We start from the raw sequence: 27394 nt of genomic DNA, 5'->3' as shown, positions 1-27394 counted from the left end.
TTTTCTCTGTTTTTGCTATATTCTAAGATTTTATCAATCAAACAACTCGTATTTAGCATAGTAAACATGTTTATAGGTTCAAATTGCAAAAACTTAAACATTTTCATGCATATTCATGGCTATAGGTTCATGACTAGGCTAAAATGGCATAAATGACCTTCTAACTTACCCATTTTCTTTGTTTTTGCTATATTCTAAGATTTTATCAAACAAACAACTCTTATTTAGCATCGTAAACATGTTTATTGGTTCAAATTGCAAAAACTTAAACATTTTCATGCATATTCAAGGCTATAGGTTCATGAGTAGGATAAAATGGCTTAAATGACCTTCTAACTTACCCATTTTCTTTGTTTTTGCTATATTCTAAGATTTTATCAATCAAACAACTCATATTTAGCATGGTAAACATGTTTATAGGTTCAAATTGCAAAAACTTACACATTTTCATGCATATTCATGGCTATAGGTTCATGACTAGGATAAAATGGCTTAAATGACCTTCTAACTTACCCATTTTCTTTGTTTTTGCTATATTCTAAGATTTTATCAATCAAACAACTCATATTTAGCATAGTAAACATGTTTATAGGTTCAAATTGCAAAAACTTACACATTTTCTAGCTTATTCATGGCTATAGGTTCATGACTAGGCTAAAATGGCATAAATGACCTTCTAACTTACCAATTTTCTTTGTTTTTGCTATATTCTAAGATTTTATCAATCAAATAACTCATATTTAGCATAGTAAACATGTTTATAGGTTCAAATTGCAAAAACTTACACATTTTCTACCTTATTCATGGCTATAGGTTCATGACTAGGCTAAAATGGCATAAATTACCTTCTAACTTACCCATTTTCTTTGTTTTTGCTATATTCTAAGATTTTATCAATCAAAAAACTCATATTTAGCATAATAAACATTTTTATAGGTTCAAATTGCAAAAACTTACACATTTTCTAGCATATTCATAGTTATAGGTTCATGACTAGGCTAAAATGGCATAAATGACCGTCTAACTCACCCATTTTCTTTGTTTTTGCTATATTCTAAGATTTTATCAATCAAACAACTCATAGTTAGCATAGTAAACATGTTTATAGGTTCAAATGGCAAAAACTTACACATTTTCTAGCATATTCATGGCTATAGGTTCATGACTAGGCTAAAATGGCATAAATGACCGTCTAACTTACCCATTTTCTTTGTTTTTGCTATATTCTAAGATTTTATCAATCAAACAACTCATAGTTAGCATAGTAAACATGTTTATAGGTTCAAATGGCAAAAACTTACACATTTTCTAGCATATTCATGGCTATAGGTTCATGACTAGGCTAAATAGGCATAAATGACCTTCTAACTTACCCATTTTCTTTGTTTTTGCTATATTCTAAGATTTTATCAATCAAACAACTCGTATTTAGCATAGTAAACATGTTTATAGGTTCAAATTGCAAATAATTACACATTTTCTAGCTTATTCATGGCTATATGTTCATGACTAGGCTAAAATGGCATAAATGACCTTCTAACTTACCCATTTTCTTTTTTTTTGCTATATTCTAAGATTTTATCAATCAAACAACTCATATTTGGCATAGTAAACATTTTTATAGGTTCAAATTGCAAAAACTTACACATTTTCTAGCATATTCATAGCTATAGGTTCATGACTAGGCTAAAATGGCATAAATGACCTTCTAACTTACCCATTTTCTTTGTTTTTGCTATATGCTAAGATTTTATCAATTAAACAATTCTTATTTAGCAAATTAAACATGTTTATAGGTTCAAATTGCAAAAACGTACACGTTTTCATGCATATTCAAGGCTATAGGTTCATGAGTAGGATAAAATGGCTTAAATGACCTTCTAACTTACCCATTTTCTTTGTTTTTGCTATATTATAAGATTTTACCAATCAAACAACTCATATTTAGCATAGTAAACATGTTTATAGGTTCAAATTGCAAAAACTTACACATTTTCATGCATATTCAAGGCTATAGGTTCATGAGTAGGATAAAATGGAATAAATGACCTTCTAACTTACCCATTTTCTTTGTTTTTGCTATATTCTAAGATTTTATCAATCAAAAAACTCATATTTGGCATAGTAAACATTTTTATAGGTTCAAATTGCAAAAACTTACACATTTTCTAGCATATTCATAGCTATAGGTTTATGACTAGGCTAAAATGGCATAAATGACCTTCTAACTTACCCATTTTCTTTAATTTTGCTATATTCTAAGATTTTATCAATTAAACAATTCTTATTTAGCATATTAAACATGTTTATAGGTTCAAATTGCAAAAACGTACATATTTTCATGCATATTCAAGGCTATAGGTTCATGAGTAGGATAAAATGGCTTAAATGACCTTCTAACTTACCCATTTTCTTTGTTTTTGCTATATTCTAAGATTTTATCAATTAAACAATTCTTATTTAGCATATTAAACATGTTTATAGGTTCAAATTGCAAAAACGTACACATTTTCATGCATATTCAAGGCTATAGGTTCATGAGTAGGATAAAATGGCTTAAATGACCTTCTAACTTACCCATTTTCTTTGTTTTCGCTATATTCTAAGATTTTATCAATCAAACAACTCATATTTAGCATAGTAAACATTTTTATAGGTTCAAATTGCAAAAAATTACACATTTTCTAGCATATTCATAGCTATAGGTTCATGACTAGGCTAAAATGGCATAAATGACCTTCTAACTTACCCATTTTCTTTGTTTTTGCTATATTCTAAGATTTTATCAATCAAAAAACTCATATTTGGCATAGTAAACATTTTTATAGGTTCAAATTGCAAAAACTTACACATTTTCTAGCATATTCATAGCTATAGGTTTATGACTAGGCTAAAATGGCATAAATGACCTTCTAACTTACCCATTTTCTTTAATTTTGCTATATTCTAAGATTTTATCAATTAAACAATTCTTATTTAGCATATTAAACATGTTTATAGGTTCAAATTGCAAAAACGTACACATTTTCATGCATATTCAAGGCTATAGGTTCATGAGTAGGATAAAATGGCTTAAATGACCTTCTAACTTACCCATTTTCTTTGTTTTTGCTATATCATAAGATTTTATCAATCAAACAACTCTTATTTAGCATAGTAAACATGTTTATAGGTTCAAATTGCAAAAACTTACACATTTTCATGCATATTCAAGGCTATAGGTTCATGAGTAGGATAAAATGGCTTAAATGACCTTCTAACTTACCCATTTTCTTTGTTTTTGCTATATTCTAAGATTTTATCAATCAAACAACTCATATTTAGCATAGTAAACATGTTTATAGGTTCAAATTGCAAAAACTTACACATTTTCATTCATATTCATGGCTATAGGTTCATGACTAGGCTAAAATGGCATAAATGACCTTCTAACTTACCCATTTTCATTGTTTTTGCTATATTCTAAGATTTTATCAATCAAACAACTCATAGTTAGCAAAGTAAACATGTTTATAGGTTCAAATGGCAAAAACTTACACATTTTCTAGCATATTCATGGCTATAGGTTCATGACTAGGCTAAATAAGAATAAATGACCTTCTAACTTACCCATTTTCTTTGTTTTTGCTATATTCTAAGATTTAATCTATCAAACAACTCGTATTTAGCATAAAAAAGATGTTTATAGGTTCAAATTGCAAAAACTTATACATTTTCATGCATATTCAAGCCTATAGGTTCATGAGTAGGATAAAATGGCTTAAATGACCTTCTAACTTACCCATTTTCTTTTTTTTTTGCTATATTCTAAGACTTTATCAATCAAACAACTCATATTTAGCATATTAAACATTTTTAAAGGTTCAAATGGCAAAAACATACACATTTTCTAGCATATTCATGGCTATAGGTTCATGACTAGGCTAAATAAGAATAAATGACCTTCTAACTTACCCATTTTCTTTGTTTTTGCTATATTCTAAGATTTTATCAATCAAACAACTCGTATTTAGCATAGTAAACATGTTTATAGGTTCAAATTGCAAATAATTACACCTTTTCTAGCGTATTCATGCCTATAGGTTCATGACTAGGCTAAAATGGCATAAATGACCTTCTAACTTACCCATTTTCTTTTTTTTTTGCTATATTCTAAGATTTTATCAATCAAACAACTCGTATTTAGCATAATAAAGATTTTTATAGGTTCCAATTGCAAAAACTTACACATTTTCATGCATATTTAAGGCTATAGGTTCATGAGTAGGATAAGATGGCTTAAATGACCTTCTAACTTACCCATTTTCTTTGTTTTCGCTATATTCTAAGATTTTATCAATCAAATAACTCATATTTAGCATAGTAAACATTTTTATAGGTTCAAATTGCAAAAACTTACACATTTTCTAGCATATTCATAGCTATAGGTTCATGACTAGGCTAAAATGGCATAAATGACCTTCTAACTTACCCATTTTCTTTGTTTTTGCTATATTCTAAGTTTTTATCAATCAAAAAACTCATATTTGGCATATTAAACATTTTTATAGGTTCAAATTGCAAAAACTTACACATTTTCTAGCATATTCATAGCTATAGGTTCATGACTAGGCTAAAATGGCATAAATGACCTTTTAACTTACCCATTTTCTTTGTTTTTGCTATATTCTAAGATTTTATCAATTAAACAATTCTTATTTAGCAAATTAAACATGTTTATAGGTTCAAATTGCAAAAAGGTACTCATTTTCATGCATATTCAAGGCTATAGGTTCATGAGTAGGATAAAATGGCTTAAATGACCTTCTAACTTACCCATTTTCTTTGTTTTTGCTATATTATAAGACTTTATCAATCAAACAACTCATATTTAGCATAGTAAACATGTTTATAGGTTCAAATTGCAAAAACTTACACATTTTCATGCATATTCAAGGCTATAGGTTCATGAGTAGGATAAAATGGCTTTAATGACCTTCTAACTTACCCATTTTCTTTGTTTTTGCTATATTCTAAGATTTTATCAATCAAACACTTCATATTTAGCATAGTAAACATGTTTATAGGTTCAAATTGCAAATACTTACACATTTTCATGCATATGCATGGCTATAGGTTCATGACTAGGCTAAAATGGCATAAATGACCTTCTAACTTACCCATTTTCATTGTTTTTGCTATATTCTAAGATTTTATCAATCAAACAACTCATAGTTAGCAAAGTAAACATGTTTATAGGTTCAAATGGCAAAAACTTACACATTTTCTAGCATATTCATGGCTATAGGTTCATGACTAGGCTAAATAAGAATAAATGACCTTCTAACTTACCCATTTTCTTTGTTTTTGCTATATTCTAAGATTTTATCAATCAAACAACTCGTTTTTAACATAGTAAACATGTTTATAGGTTCAAATTGCAAATAATTACACATTTTCTAGCGTATTCATGGCTATAGGTTCATGACTAGGCTAAAATGGCATAAATGACCATCTAACTTACTCATTTTCTTTGTTTTTGCTATATTCTAAGATTTTATCAATCAAACAACTCGTATTTAGCATAGTAAACATGTTTATAGGTTCAAATTGCAAATAATTACACATTTTCTAGCGTATTCATGGCTATAGGTTCATGAGTAGGCTAAAATGGCATAAATGACCTTCTAACTTACCCATTTTCTTTTTTTTTTTGCTATATTCTAAGATTTAATCTATCAAACAACTCGTATTTAGCATAAAAAAGATGTTTATAGGTTCAAATTGCAAAAACTTATACATTTTCATGCATATTCAAGGCTATAGGTTCATGAGTAGGATAAAATGGCTTAAATGACCTTCTAACTTACCCATTTTCTTTTTTTTTGCTATATTCTAAGACTTTATCAATCAAACAACTCATATTTAGCATATTAAACATTTTTATAGGTTCAAATGGCAAAAACTTACACATTTTCTAGCATATTCATGGTTATAGGTTCATGACTAGGCTAAATAAGAATAAATGACCTTCTAACTTACCCATTTTCTTAGTTTTTGCTATATTCTAAGATTTTATCAATCAAACAACTCGTATTTAGCATAGTAAACATTTTAATAGGTTCAAATTGATAACTTACACATTTTCTAGCTTATTCATAGCTATAGGTTCATGACTATGCTAAAATGGCATAAATGACCTTCTAACTTACCCATTTTCATTGTTTTTGCTATATTCTAAGATTTTATTAATCAAACAACTCATAGTTAGCATAGTAAACATGTTGATAGGTTCAAATGGCAAAAACTTACACATTTTCTATCATATTCATGGCTATAGGTTCATGACTAGGCTAAATAGGCATAAATGACCTTCTAACTTACCCATTTTCTTTGTTTTTGCTATATTCTAAGATTTTATCAATCAAACAACTCGTATTTAGCATATTAAACATGTTTATAGGTTCAAATTGCAAATAATTACACATTTTCTAGCGTATTCATGGCTATAGGTTCATGACTAGGCTAAAATGGCATAAATGACCTTCTAACTTACCCATTTTCTTTGTTTTTGCTATATTCTAAGATTTTATCAATCAAATAACTCATATTTAGCATAGTAAACATGTTTATAGGTTAAAATTGCAAAAACTTACACATTTTCTAGCTTATTCATGGCTATAGGTTCATGACTAGGCAAAAATGGCATAAATTACCTTCTAACTTACCCATTTTCTTTGTTTTTGCTATATTCTAAGATTTTATCAATCAAAAAACTCATATTTAGCATAATAAACATTTTTATAGGTTCAAATGGCAAAAACTTACACATTTTCTAGCATATTCATAGTTATAGGTTCATGACTAGGCTAAAATGGCATAAATGACCGTCTAACTTACCCATTTTCTTTGTTTTTGCTATATTCTAAGATTTTATCAATCAAACAACTCTTTTTTAGCATAGTAAACATGTTTATAGGTTCAAATTGCAAAAAATTACACATTTTCTAGCATATTCATTGCTATAGGTTCATGACTAGGCTAAAATGGCATAAATTACCTTCTAACTTACCCATTTTCTTTGTTTTTGCTATATTCTAAGATTTTATCAATCAAACAATTCATATTTAGCATAGTAAACATTTTATAGGTTCAAATTGCAAAAACTTACACATTTTCTAGCTTATTCATGGCTATAGGTTCATGACTAGGCTAAAATGGCATAAATGACCTTCTAACTTACCCATTTTCTTTGTTTTTGCTATATTCTAAGATTTTATCAATCAAACAACTCTTATTTATCATCGTAAACATGTTTATCGGTTCAAATTGCAAAAACTTACACATTTTCTTGCATATTCAAGGCTTTAGGTTCATGAGTAGGATAAAATGGCTTAAATGACCTTCTAACTTACCCATTTTCTTTGTTTTTGCTATATTCTAAGATTTTATCAATCAAACAACTCATATTTAGCATAGTAAACATGTTTATAGGTTCAAATTGCAAAAACTTACACATTTCCATGCATATTCATGGCTATAGGTTCATGACTAGGCTAAAATGGCATAAATGACCTTCTAACTTACCCAATTTTTTTGTTTTTGCTATATTCTAAAATTTTATCAATCAAACAACTCTTATTTAGCATAGTAAACGTGTTTATAGGTTCAAATTGCAAAAACTTACACATTTTCTAGCATATTCATGGCTATAGGTTCATGACTAGGCTAAAATGGCATAAATGACCTTCTAACTTACCCATTTTCATTGTTTTTGCTATATTCTAAGATTTTATCAATCAAACAACTCATAGTTAGCAAAGTAAACATGTTTATAGGTTCAAATGGCAAAAACTTACACATTTTCTAGCATATTCATGGCTATAGGTTCATGACTAGGCTAAATAAGAATAAATGACCTTCTAACTTACCCATTTTCTTTGTTTTTGCTATATTCTAAGATTTTATCAATCAAACAACTCGTTTTTAGCATAGTAAACATGTTTATAGGTTCAAATTGCAAATAATTACACATTTTCTAGCGTATTCATGGCTATAGGTTCATGACTAGGCTAAAATGGCATAAATGACCTTCTAACTTACCCATTTTCTTTGTTTTTGCAATATTCTATGATTTTATCAATCAAACAACTCGTATTTAGCATAGTAAACATGTTTATAGGTTCAAATTGCAAATAATTACACATTTTCTAGCATATTCATGGCGATAGGTTCATGACTAGGCTAAAATGGCATAAATGACCTTCAAACTTACCCATTTTCTTTTTTTTTTTTGCTATATTCTAAGATTTAATCTATCAAACAACTCGTATTTAGCATAATAAAGATTTTTATAGGTTCCAATTGCAAAAACTTACACATTTTCATGCATATTCAAGGCTATAGGTTCATGAGTAGGATAAGATGGATTAAATGACCTTCTAACTTACCCATTTTCTTTGTTTTCGCTATATTCTAAGATTTTATCAATCAAACAACTCATATTTAGCATAGTAAACATTTTTATAGGTTCAAATTGCAAAAAATTACACATTTTCTAGCATATTCATAGCTATAGGTTCATGACTAGGCTAAAATGGAATAAATGACCTTCTAACTTACCCATTTTCTTTGTTTTTGCTATATTCTAAGATTTTATCAATCAAACAACTCATATTTGGCATAGTAAACATTTTTATAGGTTCAAATTGCAAAAACTTACACATTTTCTAGCATATTCATAGCTATAGGTTCATGACTAGGCTAAAATGGCATAAATGACCTTCTAACTTACCCATTTTCTTTGTTTTTGCTATATTCTAAGATTTTATCAATTAAACAATTCTTATTTAGCAAATTAAACATGTTTATAGGTTAAAATTGCAAAAACGTACACATTTTCATGCATATTCAAGGCTATAGGTTCATGAGTAGGATAAAATGGCTTAAATGACCTTCTAACTTACCCATTTTCTTTGTTTTTGCTATATTCTAAGAATTTATCAATCAAACAACTCGTATTTAGCATAGTAAACATGTTTATAGGTTCAAATTGCAAAAACTTAAACATTTTCATGCATATTCATGGCTATAGGTTCATGACTAGGCTAAAATGGCATAAATGACCTTCTAACTTACCCATTTTCTTTGTTTTTGCTATATTCTAAGATTTTATCAATCAAACAACTCATATTTGGCATAGTAAACATTTTTATAGGTTCAAATTGCAAAAACTTACACATTTTCTAGCATATTCATAGCTATAGGTTCATGACTAGGCTAAAATGGCATAAATGACCTTCTAACTTACCCATTTTCTTTGTTTTTGCTATATTCTAAGATTTTATCAATTAAACAATTCTTATTTAGCAAATTAAACATGTTTATAGGTTAAAATTTCAAAAACGTACACATTTTCATGCATATTCAAGGCTATAGGTTCATGAGTAGGATAAAATGGCTTAAATGACCTTCTAACTTACCCATTTTCTTTGTTTTTGCTATATTCTAAGATTTTATCAATCAAACAACTCGTATTTAGCATAGTAAACATGTTTATAGGTTCAAATTGCAAAAACTTAAACATTTTCATGCATATTCATGGCTATAGGTTCATGACTAGGCTAAAATGGCATAAATGACCTTCTAACTTACCCATTTTCTTTGTTTTTGCTATATTCTAAGATTTTATCAAACAAACAACTCTTATTTAGCATCGTAAACATGTTTATCGGTTCAAATTGCAAAAACTTACACATTTTCATGCATATTCAAGGCTATAGGTTCATGAGTAGGATAAAATGGCTTAAATGACCTTCTAACTTACCCATTTTCTTTGTTTTTGCTATATTCTAAGATTTTATCAATCAAACAACTCATATTTAGCATGGTAAACATGTTTATAGGTTCAAATTGCAAAAACTTACACATTTTCATGCATATTCATGGCTATACGTTCATGACTAGGATAAAATGCCTTAAATGACCTTCTAACTTACCCATTTTCTTTGTTTTTGCTATATTCTAAGATTTTATCAATCAAACAACTCATATTTAGCATAGTAAACATGTTTATAGGTTCAAATTGCAAAAACTTACACATTTTCTAGCTTATTCATGGCTATAGGTTCATGACTAGGCTAAAATGGCATAAATGACCTTCTAACTTACCCATTTTCTTTGTTTTTGCAATATTCTATGATTTTATCAATCAAACAACTCGTATTTAGCATAGTAAACATGTTTATAGGTTCAAATTGCAAATAATTACACATTTTCTAGCATATTCATGGCGATAGGTTCATGACTAGGCTAAAATGGCATAAATGACCTTCAAACTTACCCATTTTCTTTTTTTTTTTTTGCTATATTCTAAGATTTAATCTATCAAACAACTCGTATTTAGCATAATAAAGATTTTTATAGGTTCCAATTGCAAAAACTTACACATTTTCATGCATATTCAAGGCTATAGGTTCATGACTAGGCTAAAATGGAATAAATGACCTTCTAACTTACCCATTTTCTTTGTTTTCGCTATATTCTAAGATTTTATCAATCAAACAACTCATATTTAGCATAGTAAACATTTTTATAGGTTCAAATTGCAAAAAATTACACATTTTCTAGCATATTCATAGCTATAGGTTCATGACTAGGCTAAAATGGAATAAATGACCTTCTAACTTACCCATTTTCTTTGTTTTTGCTATATTCTAAGATTTTATCAATCAAACAACTCATATTTGGCATAGTAAACATTTTTATAGGTTCAAATTGCAAAAACTTACACATTTTCTAGCATATTCATAGCTATAGGTTCATGACTAGGCTAAAATGGCATAAATGACCTTCTAACTTACCCATTTTCTTTGTTTTTGCTATATTCTAAGATTTTATCAATTAAACAATTCTTATTTAGCAAATTAAACATGTTTATAGGTTAAAATTGCAAAAACGTACACATTTTCATGCATATTCAAGGCTATAGGTTCATGAGTAGGATAAAATGGCTTAAATGACCTTCTAACTTACCCATTTTCTTTGTTTTTGCTATATTCTAAGAATTTATCAATCAAACAACTCGTATTTAGCATAGTAAACATGTTTATAGGTTCAAATTGCAAAAACTTAAACATTTTCATGCATATTCATGGCTATAGGTTCATGACTAGGCTAAAATGGCATAAATGACCTTCTAACTTACCCATTTTCTTTGTTTTTGCTATATTCTAAGATTTTATCAATCAAACAACTCATATTTGGCATAGTAAACATTTTTATAGGTTCAAATTGCAAAAACTTACACATTTTCTAGCATATTCATAGCTATAGGTTCATGACTAGGCTAAAATGGCATAAATGACCTTCTAACTTACCCATTTTCTTTGTTTTTGCTATATTCTAAGATTTTATCAATTAAACAATTCTTATTTAGCAAATTAAACATGTTTATAGGTTAAAATTTCAAAAACGTACACATTTTCATGCATATTCAAGGCTATAGGTTCATGAGTAGGATAAAATGGCTTAAATGACCTTCTAACTTACCCATTTTCTTTGTTTTTGCTATATTCTAAGATTTTATCAATCAAACAACTCGTATTTAGCATAGTAAACATGTTTATAGGTTCAAATTGCAAAAACTTAAACATTTTCATGCATATTCATGGCTATAGGTTCATGACTAGGCTAAAATGGCATAAATGACCTTCTAACTTACCCATTTTCTTTGTTTTTGCTATATTCTAAGATTTTATCAAACAAACAACTCTTATTTAGCATCGTAAACATGTTTATCGGTTCAAATTGCAAAAACTTACACATTTTCATGCATATTCAAGGCTATAGGTTCATGAGTAGGATAAAATGGCTTAAATGACCTTCTAACTTACCCATTTTCTTTGTTTTTGCTATATTCTAAGATTTTATCAATCAAACAACTCATATTTAGCATGGTAAACATGTTTATAGGTTCAAATTGCAAAAACTTACACATTTTCATGCATATTCATGGCTATACGTTCATGACTAGGATAAAATGCCTTAAATGACCTTCTAACTTACCCATTTTCTTTGTTTTTGCTATATTCTAAGATTTTATCAATCAAACAACTCATATTTAGCATAGTAAACATGTTTATAGGTTCAAATTGCAAAAACTTACACATTTTCTAGCTTATTCATGGCTATAGGTTCATGACTAGGCTAAAATGGCATAAATGACCTTCTAACTTACCAATGTTCTTTGTTTTTGCTATATTCTAAGATTTTATCAATCAAATAACTCATATTTAGCATAGTAAACATGTTTATAGGTTCAAATTGCAAAAACTTACACATTTTCTAGCTTATTCATGGCTATAGGTTCATGACTAGGCTAAAATGGCATAAATTACCTTCTAACTTACCCATTTTCTTTGTTTTTGCTATATTCTAAGATTTTATCAATCAAAAAACTCATATTTAGCATAATAAACATTTTTATAGGTTCAAATTGCAAAAACTTACACATTTTCTAGCATATTCATAGTTATAGATTCATGACTAGGCTAAAATGGCATAAATGACCGTCTAACTCACCCATTTTCTTTGTTTTTGCTATATTCTAAGATTTTATCAATCAAACAACTCATAGTTAGCATAATAAACATGTTTATAGGTTCAAATGGCAAAAACTTACACATTTTCTAGCATATTCATGGCTATAGGTTCATGACTAGGCTAAAATGGCATAAATGACCGTCTAACTTACCCATTTTCTTTGTTTTTGCTATATTCTAAGATTTTATCAATCAAACAACTCATAGTTAGCATAGTAAACATGTTTATAGGTTCAAATGGCAAAAACTTACACATTTTCTAGCATATTCATGGCTATAGGTTCATGACTAGGCTAAATAGGCATAAATGACCTTCTAACTTACCCATTTTCTTTGTTTTTGCTATATTCTAAGATTTTATCAATCAAACAACTCGTATTTAGCATAGTAAACATGTTTATAGGTTCAAATTGCAAATAATTACACATTTTCTAGCTTATTCATGGCTATAGGTTCATGACTAGGCTAAAATGGCATAAATGACCTTCTAACTTACCCATTTTCTTTTTTTTTGCTATATTCTAAGATTTTATCAATCAAACAACTCGTATTTAGCATAATAAACATGTTTATAGGTTCAAATTGCAAAAATTTACAAATTTTCATGCATATTCAAGGCTATAGGTTCATGAGTAGGATAAAATGGCATAAATGACCTTCTAACTTACCCATTTTCTTTTTTTTTGCTATATTCTAAGATTTTATCAATCAAACAACTCTTATTTATCATCGTAAACATGTTTATCGGTTCAAATTGCAAAAACTTACACATTTTCATGCATATTCAAGGCTATAGGTTCATGAGTAGGATAAAATGGCTTAAATGACCTTCTAACTTACCCATTTTCTTTGTTTTTGCTATATTCTAAGATTTTATCAATCAAACAACTCATATTTAGCATAGTAAACATGTTTATAGGTTCAAATTGCAAAAACTTACACATTTCCATGCATATTCATGGCTATAGGTTCATGACTAGGCTAAAATGGCATAAATGACCTTCTAACTTACCCAATTTTTTTGTTTTTGCTATATTCTAAAATTTTATCAATCAAACAACTCTTATTTAGCATAGTAAACGTGTTTATAGGTTCAAATTGCAAAAACTTACACATTTTCTAGCATATTCATGGCTATAGGTTCATGACTAGGCTAAAATGGCATAAATGACCTTCTAACTTACCCATTTTCATTGTTTTTGCTATATTCTAAGATTTTATCAATCAAACAACTCATAGTTAGCAAAGTAAACATGTTTATAGGTTCAAATGGCAAAAACTTACACATTTTCTAGCATATTCATGGCTATAGGTTCATGACTAGGCTAAATAAGAATAAATGACCTTCTAACTTACCCATTTTCTTTGTTTTTGCTATATTCTAAGATTTTATCAATCAAACAACTCGTTTTTAGCATAGTAAACATGTTTATAGGTTCAAATTGCAAATAATTACACATTTTCTAGCGTATTCATGGCTATAGGTTCATGACTAGGCTAAAATGGCATAAATGACCTTCTAACTTACCCATTTTCTTTGTTTTTGCAATATTCTATGATTTTATCAATCAAACAACTCGTATTAAGCATAGTAAACATGTTTATAGGTTCAAATTGCAAATAATTACACATTTTCTAGCATATTCATGGCTATAGGTTCATGACTAGGCTAAAATGGCATAAATGACCTTCAAACTTACCCATTTTCTTTTTTTTTTTGCTATATTCTAAGATTTAATCTATCAAACAACTCGTATTTAGCATAATAAAGATTTTTATAGGTTCCAATTGCAAAAACTTACACATTTTCATGCATATTCAAGGCTATAGGTTCATGAGTAGGATAAGATGGCTTAAATGACCTTCTAACTTACCCATTTTCTTTGTATTCGCTATATTCTAAGATTTTATCAATCAAACAACTCATATTTAGCATAGTAAACATTTTTATAGGTTCAAATTGCAAAAAATTACACATTTTCTAGCATATTCATAGCTATAGGTTCATGACTAGGCTAAAATGGCATAAATGACCTTCTAACTTACCCATTTTCTTTGTTTTTGCTATATTCTAAGATTTTATCAATCAAACAACTCATATTTGGCATAGTAAACATTTTTATAGGTTCAAATTGCAAAAACTTACACATTTTCTAGCATATTCATAGCTATAGGTTCATGACTAGGCTAAAATGGCATAAATGACCTTCTAACTTACCCATTTTCTTTGTTTTTGCTATATTCTAAGATTTTATCAATTAAACAATTCTTATTTAGCAAATTAAACATGTTTGTAGGTTAAAATTGCAAAAACGTACACATTTTCATGCATATTCAAGGCTATAGGTTCATGAGTAGGATAAAATGGCTTAAATGACATTCTAACTTACCCATTTTCTTTGTTTTTGCTATATTCTAAGATTTTATCAATCAAACAACTCGTATTTAGCATAGTAAACATGTTTATAGGTTCAAATTGCAAAAACTTAAACATTTTCATGCATATTCATGGCTATAGGTTCATGACTAGGCTAAAATGGCATAAATGACCTTCTAACTTACCCATTTTCTTTGTTTTTACTATATTCTAAGATTTTATCAAACAAACAACTCTTATTTAGCATCGTAAACATGTTTATCGGTTCAAATTGCAAAAACTTAAACATTTTCATGCATATTCAAGGCTATAGGTTCATGAGTAGGATAAAATGGCTTAAATGACCTTCTAACTTACCCATTTTCTTTGTTTTTGCTATATTCTAAGATTTTATCAATCAAACAACTCATATTTAGCATGGTAAACATGTTTATAGGTTCAAATTACAAAAACTTACACATTTTCATGCATATTCATGGCTATAGGTTCATGACTAGGATAAAATGGCTTAAATGACCTTCTAACTTACCCATTTTCTTTGTTTTTGCTATATTCTAAGATTTTATCAATCAAACAACTCATATTTAGCATAGTAAACATGTTTATAGGTTCAAATTGCAAAAACTTACACATTTTCTAGCTTATTCATGGCTATAGGTTCATGACTAGGCTAAAATGGCATAAATGACCTTCTAACTTACCAATTTTCTTTGTTTTTGCTATATTCTAAGATTTTATCAATCAAATAACTCATATTTAGCATAGTAAACATGTTTATAGGTTCAAATTGCAAAAACTTACACATTTTCTAGCTTATTCATGGCTATAGGTTCATGACTAGGCTAAAATGGCATAAATTACCTTCTAACTTACCCATTTTCTTTGTTTTTGCTATATTCTAAGATTTTATCAATCAAATAACTCATATTTAGCATGGTAAACATGTTTATAGGTTCAAATTGCAAAAACTTACACATTTTCATGCATATTCATGGCTATACGTTCATGACTAGGATAAAATGGCTTAAATGACCTTCTAACTTACCCATTTTCTTTGTTTTTGCTATATTCTAAGATTTTATGAATCAAACAACTCATATTTAGCATATTAAACATGTTTATAGGTTCAAATTGCAAAAACTTACACATTTTCTAGCTTATTCATGGCTATAGGTTCATGACTAGGCTAAAATGGCATAAATGACCTTCTAACTTACCAATGTTCTTTGTTTTTGCTATATTCTAAGATTTTATCAATCAAATAACTCATATTTAGCATAGTAAACATGTTTATAGGTTCAAATTGCAAAAACTTACACATTTTCTAGCTTATTCATGGCTATAGGTTCATGACTAGGCTAAAATGGCATAAATTACCTTCTAACTTACCCATTTTCTTTGTTTTTGCTATATTCTAAGATTTTATCAATCAAAAAACTCATATTTAGCATAATAAACATATTTATAGGTTCAAATTGCAAAAACTTACACATTTTCTAGCATATTCATAGTTATAGATTCATGACTAGGCTAAAATGGCATAAATGACCGTCTAACTCACCCATTTTCTTTGTTTTTGCTATATTCTAAGATTTTATCAATCAAACAACTCATAGTTAGCATAGTAAACATGTTTATAGGTTCAAATGGCAAAAACTTACACATTTTCTAGCATATTCATGGCTATAGGTTCATGACTAGGCTAAAATGGCATAAATGACCGTCTAACTTACCCATTTTCTTTGTTTTTGCTATATTCTAAGATTTTATCAATCAAACAACTCATAGTTAGCATAGTAAACATGTTTATAGGTTCAAATGGCAAAAACTTACACATTTTCTAGCATATTCATGGCTATAGGTTCATGACTAGGCTAAATAGGCATAAATGACCTTCTAACTTACCCATTTTCTTTGTTTTGGCTATATTCTAAGATTTTATCAATCAAACAACTCGTATTTAGCATAGTAAACATGTTTATAGGTTCAAATTGCAAATAATTACACATTTTCTAGCTTATTCATGGCTATAGGTTCATGACTAGGCTAAAATGGCATAAATGACCTTCTAACTTACCCATTTTCTTTTTTTTTGCTATATTCTAAGATTTTATCAATCAAACAACTCCTATTTGGCATAGTAAACATTTTTATAGGTTCAAATTGCAAAAACTTACACATTTTCTAGCATATTCATAGCTATAGGTTCATGACTAGGCTAAAATGGCATAAATGACCTTCTAACTTACCCATTTTCTTTGTTTTTGCTATATTCTAAGATTTTATCAATTAAACAATTCTTATTTAGCAAATTAAACATGTTTATAGGTTCAAATTGCAAAAACGTACACATTTTCATGCATATTCAAGGCTATAGGTTCATGAGTAGGATAAAATGGCTTAAATGACCTTCTAACTTACCCATTTTCTTTGTTTTTGCTATATTATAAGATTTTATCAATCAAACAACTCATATTTAGCATAGTAAACATGTTTATAGGTTCAAATTGCAAAAACTTACACATTTTCATGCATATTCAAGGCTATAGGTTCATGAGTAGGATAAAATGGCTTAAATGACCTTCTAACTTACCCATTTTCTTTGTTTTTGCTATATTCTAAGATTTTATCAATCAAACAACTCATATTTAGCATAGTAAACATGTTTATAGGTTCAAATTGCAAAAACTTACACATTTTCATGCATATTCATGGCTATAGGTTCATGACTAGGCTAAAATGGCATAAATGACCTTCTAACTTACCCATTTTCATTGTTTTTGCTATATTCTAAGATTTTATCAATCAAACAACTCATAGTTAGCAAAGTAAACATGTTTATAGGTTCAAATGGCAAAAACTTACTCATTTTCCAGCATATTCATGGCTATAGGTTCATGACTAGGCTAAATAAGAATAAATGACCTTCTAACTTACCCATTTTCTTTGTTTTTGCTATATTCTAAGATTTTATCAATCAAACAACTCGTTTTTAGCATAGTAAACATGTTTATAGGTTCAAATTGCAAATAATTACACATTTTCTAGCGTATTCATGGCTATAGGTTCATGACTAGGCTAAAATGGCATAAATGACCTTCTAACTTACCCATTTTCTTTGTTTTTGCTATATTCTAAGATTTTATCAATCAAACAACTCATAGTTAGCAAAGTAAACATGTTTATAGGTTCAAATGGCAAAAACTTACTCATTTTCTAGCATATTCATGGCTATAGGTTCATGACTAGGCTAAATAAGAATAAATGACCTTCTAACTTACCCATTTTCTTTGTTTTTGCTATATTCTAAGATTTTATCAATCAAACAACTCGTTTTTAGCATAGTAAACATGTTTATAGGTTCAAATTGCAAATAATTACACATTTTCTAGCGTATTCATGGCTATAGGTTCATGACTAGGCTAAAATGGCATAAATGACCTTCTAACTTACCCATTTTCTTTGTTTTTGCAATATTCTAAGATTTTATCAATCAAACAACTCGTATTTAGCATAGTAAACATGTTTATAGGTTCAAATTGTAAATAATTACACATTTTCTAGCATATTCATGGCTATAGGTTCATGACTAGGCTAAAATGGCATAAATGACCTTCTAACTTACCCATTTTCTTTTTTTTTTTTGCTATATTCTAAGATTTAATCTATCAAAAAACTCGTATTTAGCATAATAAAGATTTTTATAGGTTCCAATTGCAAAAACTTACACATTTTCATGCATATTCAAGGCTATAGGTTCATGAGTAGGATAAGATGGCTTAAATGACCTTCTAACTTACCCATTTTCTTTGTTTTCGCTATATTCTAAGATTTTATCAATCAAACAACTCATATTTAGCATAGTAAACATTTTTATAGGTTCAAATTGCAAAAAATTACACATTTTCTAGCATATTCATAGCTATAGGTTCATGACTAGGCTAAAATGGCATAAATGACCTTCTAACTTACCCATTTTCTTTGTTTTTGCTATATTCTAAGATTTTATCAATCAAACAACTCATAGTTAGCATAGTAAACATGTTTATAGGTTCAAATGGCAAAAACTTACACATTTTCTAGCATATTCATGGCTATAGGTTCATGACTAGGCTAAATAGGCATAAATGACCTTCTAACTTACCCATTTTCTTTGTTTTTGCTATATTCTAAGATTTTATCAATCAAACAACTCGTATTTAGCATAGTAAACATGTTTATAGGTTCAAATTGCAAATAATTACACATTTTCTAGCGTATTCATGCCTATAGGTTCATGACTAGGCTAAAATGGCATAAATGACCTTCTAACTTACCTATTTTCTTTTTTTTTGCTATATTCTAAGATTTTATCAATCAAACAACTCGTATTTAGCATAATAAAGATTTTTATAGGTTCCAATTGCAAAAACTTACACATTTTCATGCATATTCAAGGCTATAGGTTCATGAGTAGGATAAGATGGCTTAAATGACCTTCTAACTTACCCATTTTCTTTTTTTTTGCTATATTCTAAGACTTTATCAATCAAACAACTCATATTTAGCATATTAAACATTTTTATAGGTTCAAATTGAAAAAACTTACACATTTTCTAGCATATTCATGGCTATAGGTTCATGACTAGGCTAAATAAGAATAAATGACGTTCTAACTTACCCATTTTCTTTGTTTTTGCTATATTCTAAGATTTTATCAATCAAACAACTCGTATTTAGCATAGTAAACATGTTTATAGGTTCAAATTGCAAATAATTACACATTTTCTAGCGTATTCATGGCTATAGGTTCATGACTAGGCTAAAATGGCAGAAATGACCTTCTAACTTACCCATTTTCTTTGTTTTTGCTATATTCTAAGACTTTATCAATCAAACAACTCATATTTAGCATAGTAAACATTTTTATAGGTTCAAATTGCAAATAATTACACATTTTCTAGCGTATTCATGGCTATAGGTTCATGACTAGGCTAAAATGGCATAAATGACCTTCTAACTTACCCATTTTCATTGTTTTTGATATATTCTAAGATTTTATCAATTAAACAACTCATAGTTAGCATAGTAGACATGTTCATAGGTTCAAATGGCAAATCCTTACACATTTTCTAGCATATTCATGGCTATAGGTTCATGACTAGGCTAAAAAGGCATAAATAACATTCTAACTTACCCATTTTCTTTGTTTTTGCTATATTCTAAGATTTTATCAATCAAACAACTCGTATTTAGCATAGTAAACATGTTTATAGGTTCAAATTGCAAAAAATTTCACATTTTCTAGCGTATTCATGGCTATAGGTTCATGACTAGGCTAAAATGGCATAAATGACCTACTAACTTACCCATTTTCCTTTTTTTTTGCTATATTCTAAGATTTTATCAATCAAACAACTCGTATTTAGCATAATAAAGATGTTTATAGGTTCAAATTGCAAAAACTTACACATTTTCCTGCATATTCAAGGCTATAGGTTCATGAGTAGGATAAGATGGCTTAAATGACCTTCTAACTAACCCATTTTCTTTGTTTTTGCTAGATTCTAAGATTTTAACAATCAAACAACTCATATTTAGCATAGTAAACATGTTTATAGGTTCAAATTGCAAAAACTTACACATTTTAATGCATATTCATGGCTATAGGTTCATGACTAGGCTAAAATGGCATAAATGACCTTCTAACTTACCCATTTTCTTTTTTTTTTGCTATATTCTAAGATTTTATCAATCAAACAACTCGTATTTAGCATCATAAACATGTTTATAGGTTCAAATTGCAAAAACTTACACATTTTCTAGCGTATTCATGGCTATAGGTTCATGACTAGGCTAAAATGGCATAAATGACCTTCTAACTTACCCATTTTCTTTTTTTTTTTGCTATATTCTAAGATTTTATCAATCAAACAACTCGTGATTAGCATAATAAAGATGTTTATAGGTTCAAATTGCAAAAACTTACACATTTTCATGCATAATCAAGGCTATAGGTTCATGAGTAGGATAAGATGGCTTAAATGACCTTCTAACTTACCCATTTTCTTTGTTTTTTCTATATTCTATGATTTTATCAATCAAACAACTCATATTTGGCATAGTAAACATGTTTATAGGTTCAAATTGCAAAAACATACACATTTTCATGCGTATTTATGGCTATAGGTTCATGACTAGGCTAAAATGGCATAAATGACCTTCTAACTTACCCATTTTCTTTGTTTTTGCTATATTTTAAGATTTTATCAATCAAACAACTCGTATTTAGCATAGTAAACATGTTTATAGGTTCAAATTACAAAAACGTACACATTTTCATGCATATTCAAGCCTATATATTCATGAGTAGGATAAAATGGCTTAAATGACCTTCTAACTTACCCATTTTCTTTGTTTTTGCTATATTCTAAGATTTTATCAATCAAACAACTCATATTTAGCATAGTAAATATGTTTATTGGTTCAAATTGCAAAAACTTACACATTTTCTAGCTTATTCATGGCTATAGGTTCATGACTAGGCTAAATAGGCATAAATGACCTTCTAACTTACCCATTTTCTTTGTTTTTGCTATATTCTAAGATTTTATCAATCAAACAACTCGTATTTAGCATAGTAAACATGTTGATAAGTTCAAATTGCAAATAATTACAAATTTTCTAGCGTATTCATGTCTATAGGTTCATGACTAGGCTAAAATGCCATAAATGACCTTCTAACTTACCCATTTTCTTTTTTTTTTGCTATATTATAAGATTTTATCAATCAAACAACTCGTATTTAGCATAATAAAGATGTTTATAGGTTCAAATTGCAAAAACTTACACATTTTCATGCATATTCAAGGCTATAGGTTCATGAGTAGGATAATATGGCTTAAATGACCCTCTAACTTACCCATATTTTTTGTTTTTGCTATATTCTAAGATTTTATCAATCAAACAACTCATATTTAGCATAGTAAACATTTTTATAGGTTCAAATTGCAAAAACTTACACATTTTCTAGCATATTCATAGCTATAGGTTTATGACTAGGCTAAAATGGCATAAATGACCTTCTAACTTACCCATTTTCATTGTTTTTGATATATTCTAAGATTTTATCAATCAAACAACTCATAGTTAGCATAGTAGACATGTTCATAGGTTCAAATGGCAAATCCTTACACATTTTCTAGCATATTCATGGCTATAGGTTCATGACTAGGCTAAATAGGCATAAATAACATTCTAACTTACCCATTTTCTTTGTTTTTGCTATATTCTAAGATTTTATCAATCAAACAACTCGTATTTAGCATAGTAAACATGTTTATAGGTTCAAATTGCAAAAAATTTCACATTTTCTAGCGTATTCATGGCTATAGGTTCATGACTAGGCTAAAATGGCATAAATGACCTACTAACTTACCCATTTTCTTTTTTTTTGCTATATTCTAAGATTTTATCAATCAAACAACTCGTATTTAGCATAATAAAGATGTTTATAGGTTCAAATTGCAAAAACTTACACATTTTCATGCATATTCAAGGCTATAGGTTCATGACTAGGATAAGATGGCTTAAATGACCTTCTAACTTACCCATTTTCTTTGTTTTTGCTAGATTCTAAGATTTTAACAATCAAACAACTCATATTTAGCATAGTAAACATGTTTATAGGTTCAAATTGCAAAAACTTACACATTTTCATGCATATTCATGGCTATAGGTTCATGACTAGGCTAAAATGGCATAAATGACCTTCTAACTTACCCATTTTCTTTTTTTTTTGCTATATTCTAAGATTTTATCAATCAAACAACTCGTATTTAGCATAATAAACATGTTTATAGGTTCAAATTGCAAAAACTTACACATTTTCTAGCGTATTCATGGCTATAGGTTCATGACTAGGCTAAAATGGCATAAATAACCTTCTAACTTACCCATTTTCTTTTTTTTTTTTGCTATATTGTAAGATTTTATCAATCAAACAACTCGTGATTAGCATAATAAAGATGTTTATAGGTTCAAATTGCAAAAACTTACACATTTTCATGCATATTCAAGGCTATAGGTTCATGAGAAGGATAAGATGGCTTAAATGACCTTCTAACTTACCCATTTTCTTTGTTTTTGCTATATTCTAAGATTTTATCAATCAAACAACTCATATTTGGCATAGTAAACATGTTTATAGGTTCAAATTGCAAAAACTTACACATTTTCATGCGTATTTATGGCTATAGGTTCATGACTAGGCTAAAATGGCATAAATGACCTTCTAACTTACCCATTTTCTTTGTTTTTGCTATATTTTAAGATTTTATCAATCAAACAACTCGTATTTAGCATAGTAAACATGTTTATAGGTTCAAATTACAAAAACGTACACATTTTCATGCATATTCAAGCCTATAGATTCATGAGTAGGATAAAATGGCTTAAATGACCTTCTAACTTACCCATTTTCTTTGTTTTTGCTATATTCTAAGATTTTATCAATCAAACAACTCATATTTAGCATAGTAAATATGTTTATTGGTTCAAATTGCAAAAACTTACACATTTTCTAGCTTATTCATGGCTATAGGTTCATGACTAGGCTAAATAGGCATAAATGACCTTCTAACTTACCCATTTTCTTTGTTTTTGTAATATTCTAAGATTTTATCAATCAAACAACTCGTATTTAGCATAGTAAACATGTTGATAGGTTCAAATTGCAAATAATTACAAATTTTCTAGCGTATTCATGTCTATAGGTTCATGACTAGGCTAAAATGCCATAAATGACCTTCTAACTTACCCATTTTCTATTTTTTTTGCTATATTATAAGATTTTATCAATCAAACAACTCGTATTTAGCATAATAAAGATGTTTATAGGTTCAAATTGCAAAAACTTACACATTTTCATGCATATTCAAGGCTATAGGTTCATGAGTAGGATAATATGGCTTAAATGACCTTCTAACTTACCCATATTTTTTGTTTTTGCTATATTCTAAGATTTTATCAATCAAACAACTCATATTTAGCATAGTAAACATTTTTATAGGTTCAAATTGCAAAAACTTACACATTTTCTAGCATATTCATAGCTATAGGTTTATGACTAGGCTAAAATGGCATAAATGACCTTCTAACTTACCCATTTTCATTGTTTTTGATATATTCTAAGATTTTATCAATCAAACAACTCATAGTTAGCATAGTAGACATGTTCATAGGTTCAAATGGCAAATCCTTACACATTTTCTAGCATATTCATGGCTATAGGTTCATGACTAGGCTAAATAGGCATAAATAACATTCTAACTTACCCATTTTCTTTGTTTTTGCTATATTCTAAGATTTTATCAATCAAACAACTCATATTTAGCATAGTAAACATGTTTATAGGTTCAAATTCCAAAAACATACACATTTTTATGCATATTCATGGCTATAGGTTCATGACTAGGCTAAAATGGCATAAATGACCTTCTAACTTACCCATTTTCTTTGTTTTTGCTATATTCTAAGATTTTATCAATCAAACAACTCGTATTTAGCAGAGTAAACATGCTTATAAGTTAAAATTGCAAAAACTTACACATTTTCATGCATATTCAAGGCTATAGGTTCATGAGTAGGATAAAATGGCTTAAATGACCTTCTAACTTACCCATTTTCTTTGTTTTTGCTTTATTCTAAGATTTTATCAATCAAACAACTCGTATTTAGCATAATAAACATGTTTATAGGTTCAAATTGCATAAACTTACACATTTTCATGCATATTCAAGGCCATAGGTTCATGAGTAGGATAAAATAGCTTAAATGACTTTCTAACTTACCCATTTTCTTTTTTTTTTGCTATATTATAAGATTTTATCAATCAAACAACTCATATTTAGCATAGTAAACATGTTTATAGGTTCAAATGGCAAAAACTTACACATTTTCTAGCATATTCATGGCTATAGGTTCATGACTAGGCTAAATAGGCATAAATGACCTTCTAACTTACCCATTTTCTTTGTTTTTGCTATATTCTAAGATTTTATCAATCAAACAATCGTATTTTGCATAGTAAACATGTTTATAGGTTCAAATTGCAAATAATTACACATTTTCTAGCGTATTCATGGCTATAGGTTCATGACTAGGCTAAAATGGCATAAATGACCTTCTAACTTACCCATTTTCTTTTTTTTTGCTATATTCTATGATTTTATCAATCAAACAACTCGTATTTAGCATAATAAAGATTTTTATAGGTTCAAATTGCAAAAACTTACACATTTTCATGCATATTCAAGGCTATAGGTTCATGAGTAGGATAAGATGGCTTAAATGACCTTCTAACTTACCCATTTTCTTTGTTTTCGCTATATTCTAAGATTTTATCAATCAAACAACTCATATTTAGCATAGTAAACATTTTTATAGGTTCAAATTGCAAAAACTTACACATTTTCTAGCATATTCATGGCTATAGGTTCATGACTAGGCTAAAATGGCATAAATGACCTTCTAACTTACCCATTTTCTTTGTTTTTGCTATATTTTAAGATTTTATCAATTAAACAACTCGTATTTAGCATAATAAACATGTTTATAGGTTCAAATTGCAAAAACTTACACATTTTCATGCATATTCAAGGCCATAGGTTCATGAGTAGGATAAAATAGCTTAAATGACTTTCTAACTTACCCATTTTCTTTGTTTTTTGCTATATTATAAGATTTTATCAATCAAACAACTCATATTTAGCATAGTAAACATGTTTATAGGTTCAAATTGTAAAAACTTACACATTTTCTAGCATATTCATAGCTATAGGTTCATGACTAGGCTAAAATGGCATAAATGACCTTCTAACTTACCCATTTTCTTTGTTTTTGCTATATTCTAAGATTTTATCAATTAAACAACTCATATTTAGCATAGTAAACATGTTTATAGGTTCAAATTGCAAAAACTTACACATTTTCATGCATATTCATGGCTATAGGTTCATGACTAGGCTAAAATGACATAAATGACCTTCTAACTTACCCATTTTCTTTGTTTTTGCTATATTCTAAGATTTTATCAATCAAACAACTCATATTTAGCATAGTAAACATGTTTATAGGTTCAAATGGCAAAAACTTACACATTTTCTAGCATATTCATGGCTATAGGTTCATGACTAGGCTAAATAGGCATAAATGACCTTCTAACTTACCCATTTTCTTTGTTTTTGCTATATTCTAAGATTTTATCAATCAAACAACTCATATTTAGCATAGTAAACATGTTTATAGGTTCAAATTCCAAAAACGTACACATTTTTATGCATATTCATGGCTATAGGTTCATGACTAGGCTAAAATTGCATAAATGACCTTCTAACTTACCCATTTTCTTTATTTTTGCTATATTCTAAGATTTTATCAATCAAACAACTCGTATTTAGCAGAGTAAACATGCTTATAAGTTAAAATTGCAAAAACTTACACATTTTCATGCATATTCAAGGCTATAGGTTCATGAGTAGGATAAAATGGCTTAAATGACCTTCTAACTTACCCATTTTCTTTGTTTTTGCTTTATTCTAAGATTTTATCAATCAAACAACTCATATTTAGCATAGTAAACATGCTTATAGGTTGAAATTGCAAAAACTTACATATTTTCATGCATATTCAAGGCTATAGGTTCATGAGTAGGATAAAATGGCTTAAATGACCTTCTAAATTACCCATTTTCTTTGTTTTTGCTATATTCTAAGATTTTATCAATCAAACAACTCATATTTAACATAGTAAACATGTTTATAGGTTCAAATTGCAAAAACTTACACATTTTCATGCATATTCAAGGCTATAGGTTCATGAGTAGGATAAAATGGCTTAAATGACCTTCTAAATTACCCATTTTCTTTGTTTTTGCTATATTCTAAGATTTTATCAATCAAACAACTCGTATTTAGCAGAGTAAACATGCTTATAGGTTCAAATTGCAAAAACTTACACATTTTCATGCATATTCAAGGCTATAGGTTCATGAGTAGGATAAAATGGCTTAAATGACCTTCTAACTTACCCATTTTCTTTGTTTTTGCTGTATTATAAGATTTTATCAATCAAACAACTCATATTTAGCATAATAAACATGTTTATAGGTTCAAATTGCAAAACTTACACATTTTCATGCATATTCATGGCTATAGGTTCATGACTAGGCTAAAATGACATAAATGACCTTCTAACTTACCCATTTTCTTTGTTTTTGCTATATTCTAAGATTTTATCAATCAAACAACTCATATTTAGCATAGTAAATATGTTTATAGGTTCAAATTGCAAAAACTTACACATTTTCTAGCATATTCATGGCTATAGGTTCATGACTAGGCTAAATAGGCATAAATGACCTTCTAACTTACCCATTTTCTTTGTTTTTGCTATATTC

This window comes from Chenopodium album, chromosome 3 (assembly GCF_948465745.1).
Source record: "Chenopodium album chromosome 3, dcCheAlbu1.1, whole genome shotgun sequence".
Classification (NCBI taxonomy): domain Eukaryota; kingdom Viridiplantae; phylum Streptophyta; class Magnoliopsida; order Caryophyllales; family Amaranthaceae; genus Chenopodium; species Chenopodium album.
The sequence above is the reverse complement of the archived record's forward strand: the minus strand, read 5'-3'. Positions refer to the sequence as shown.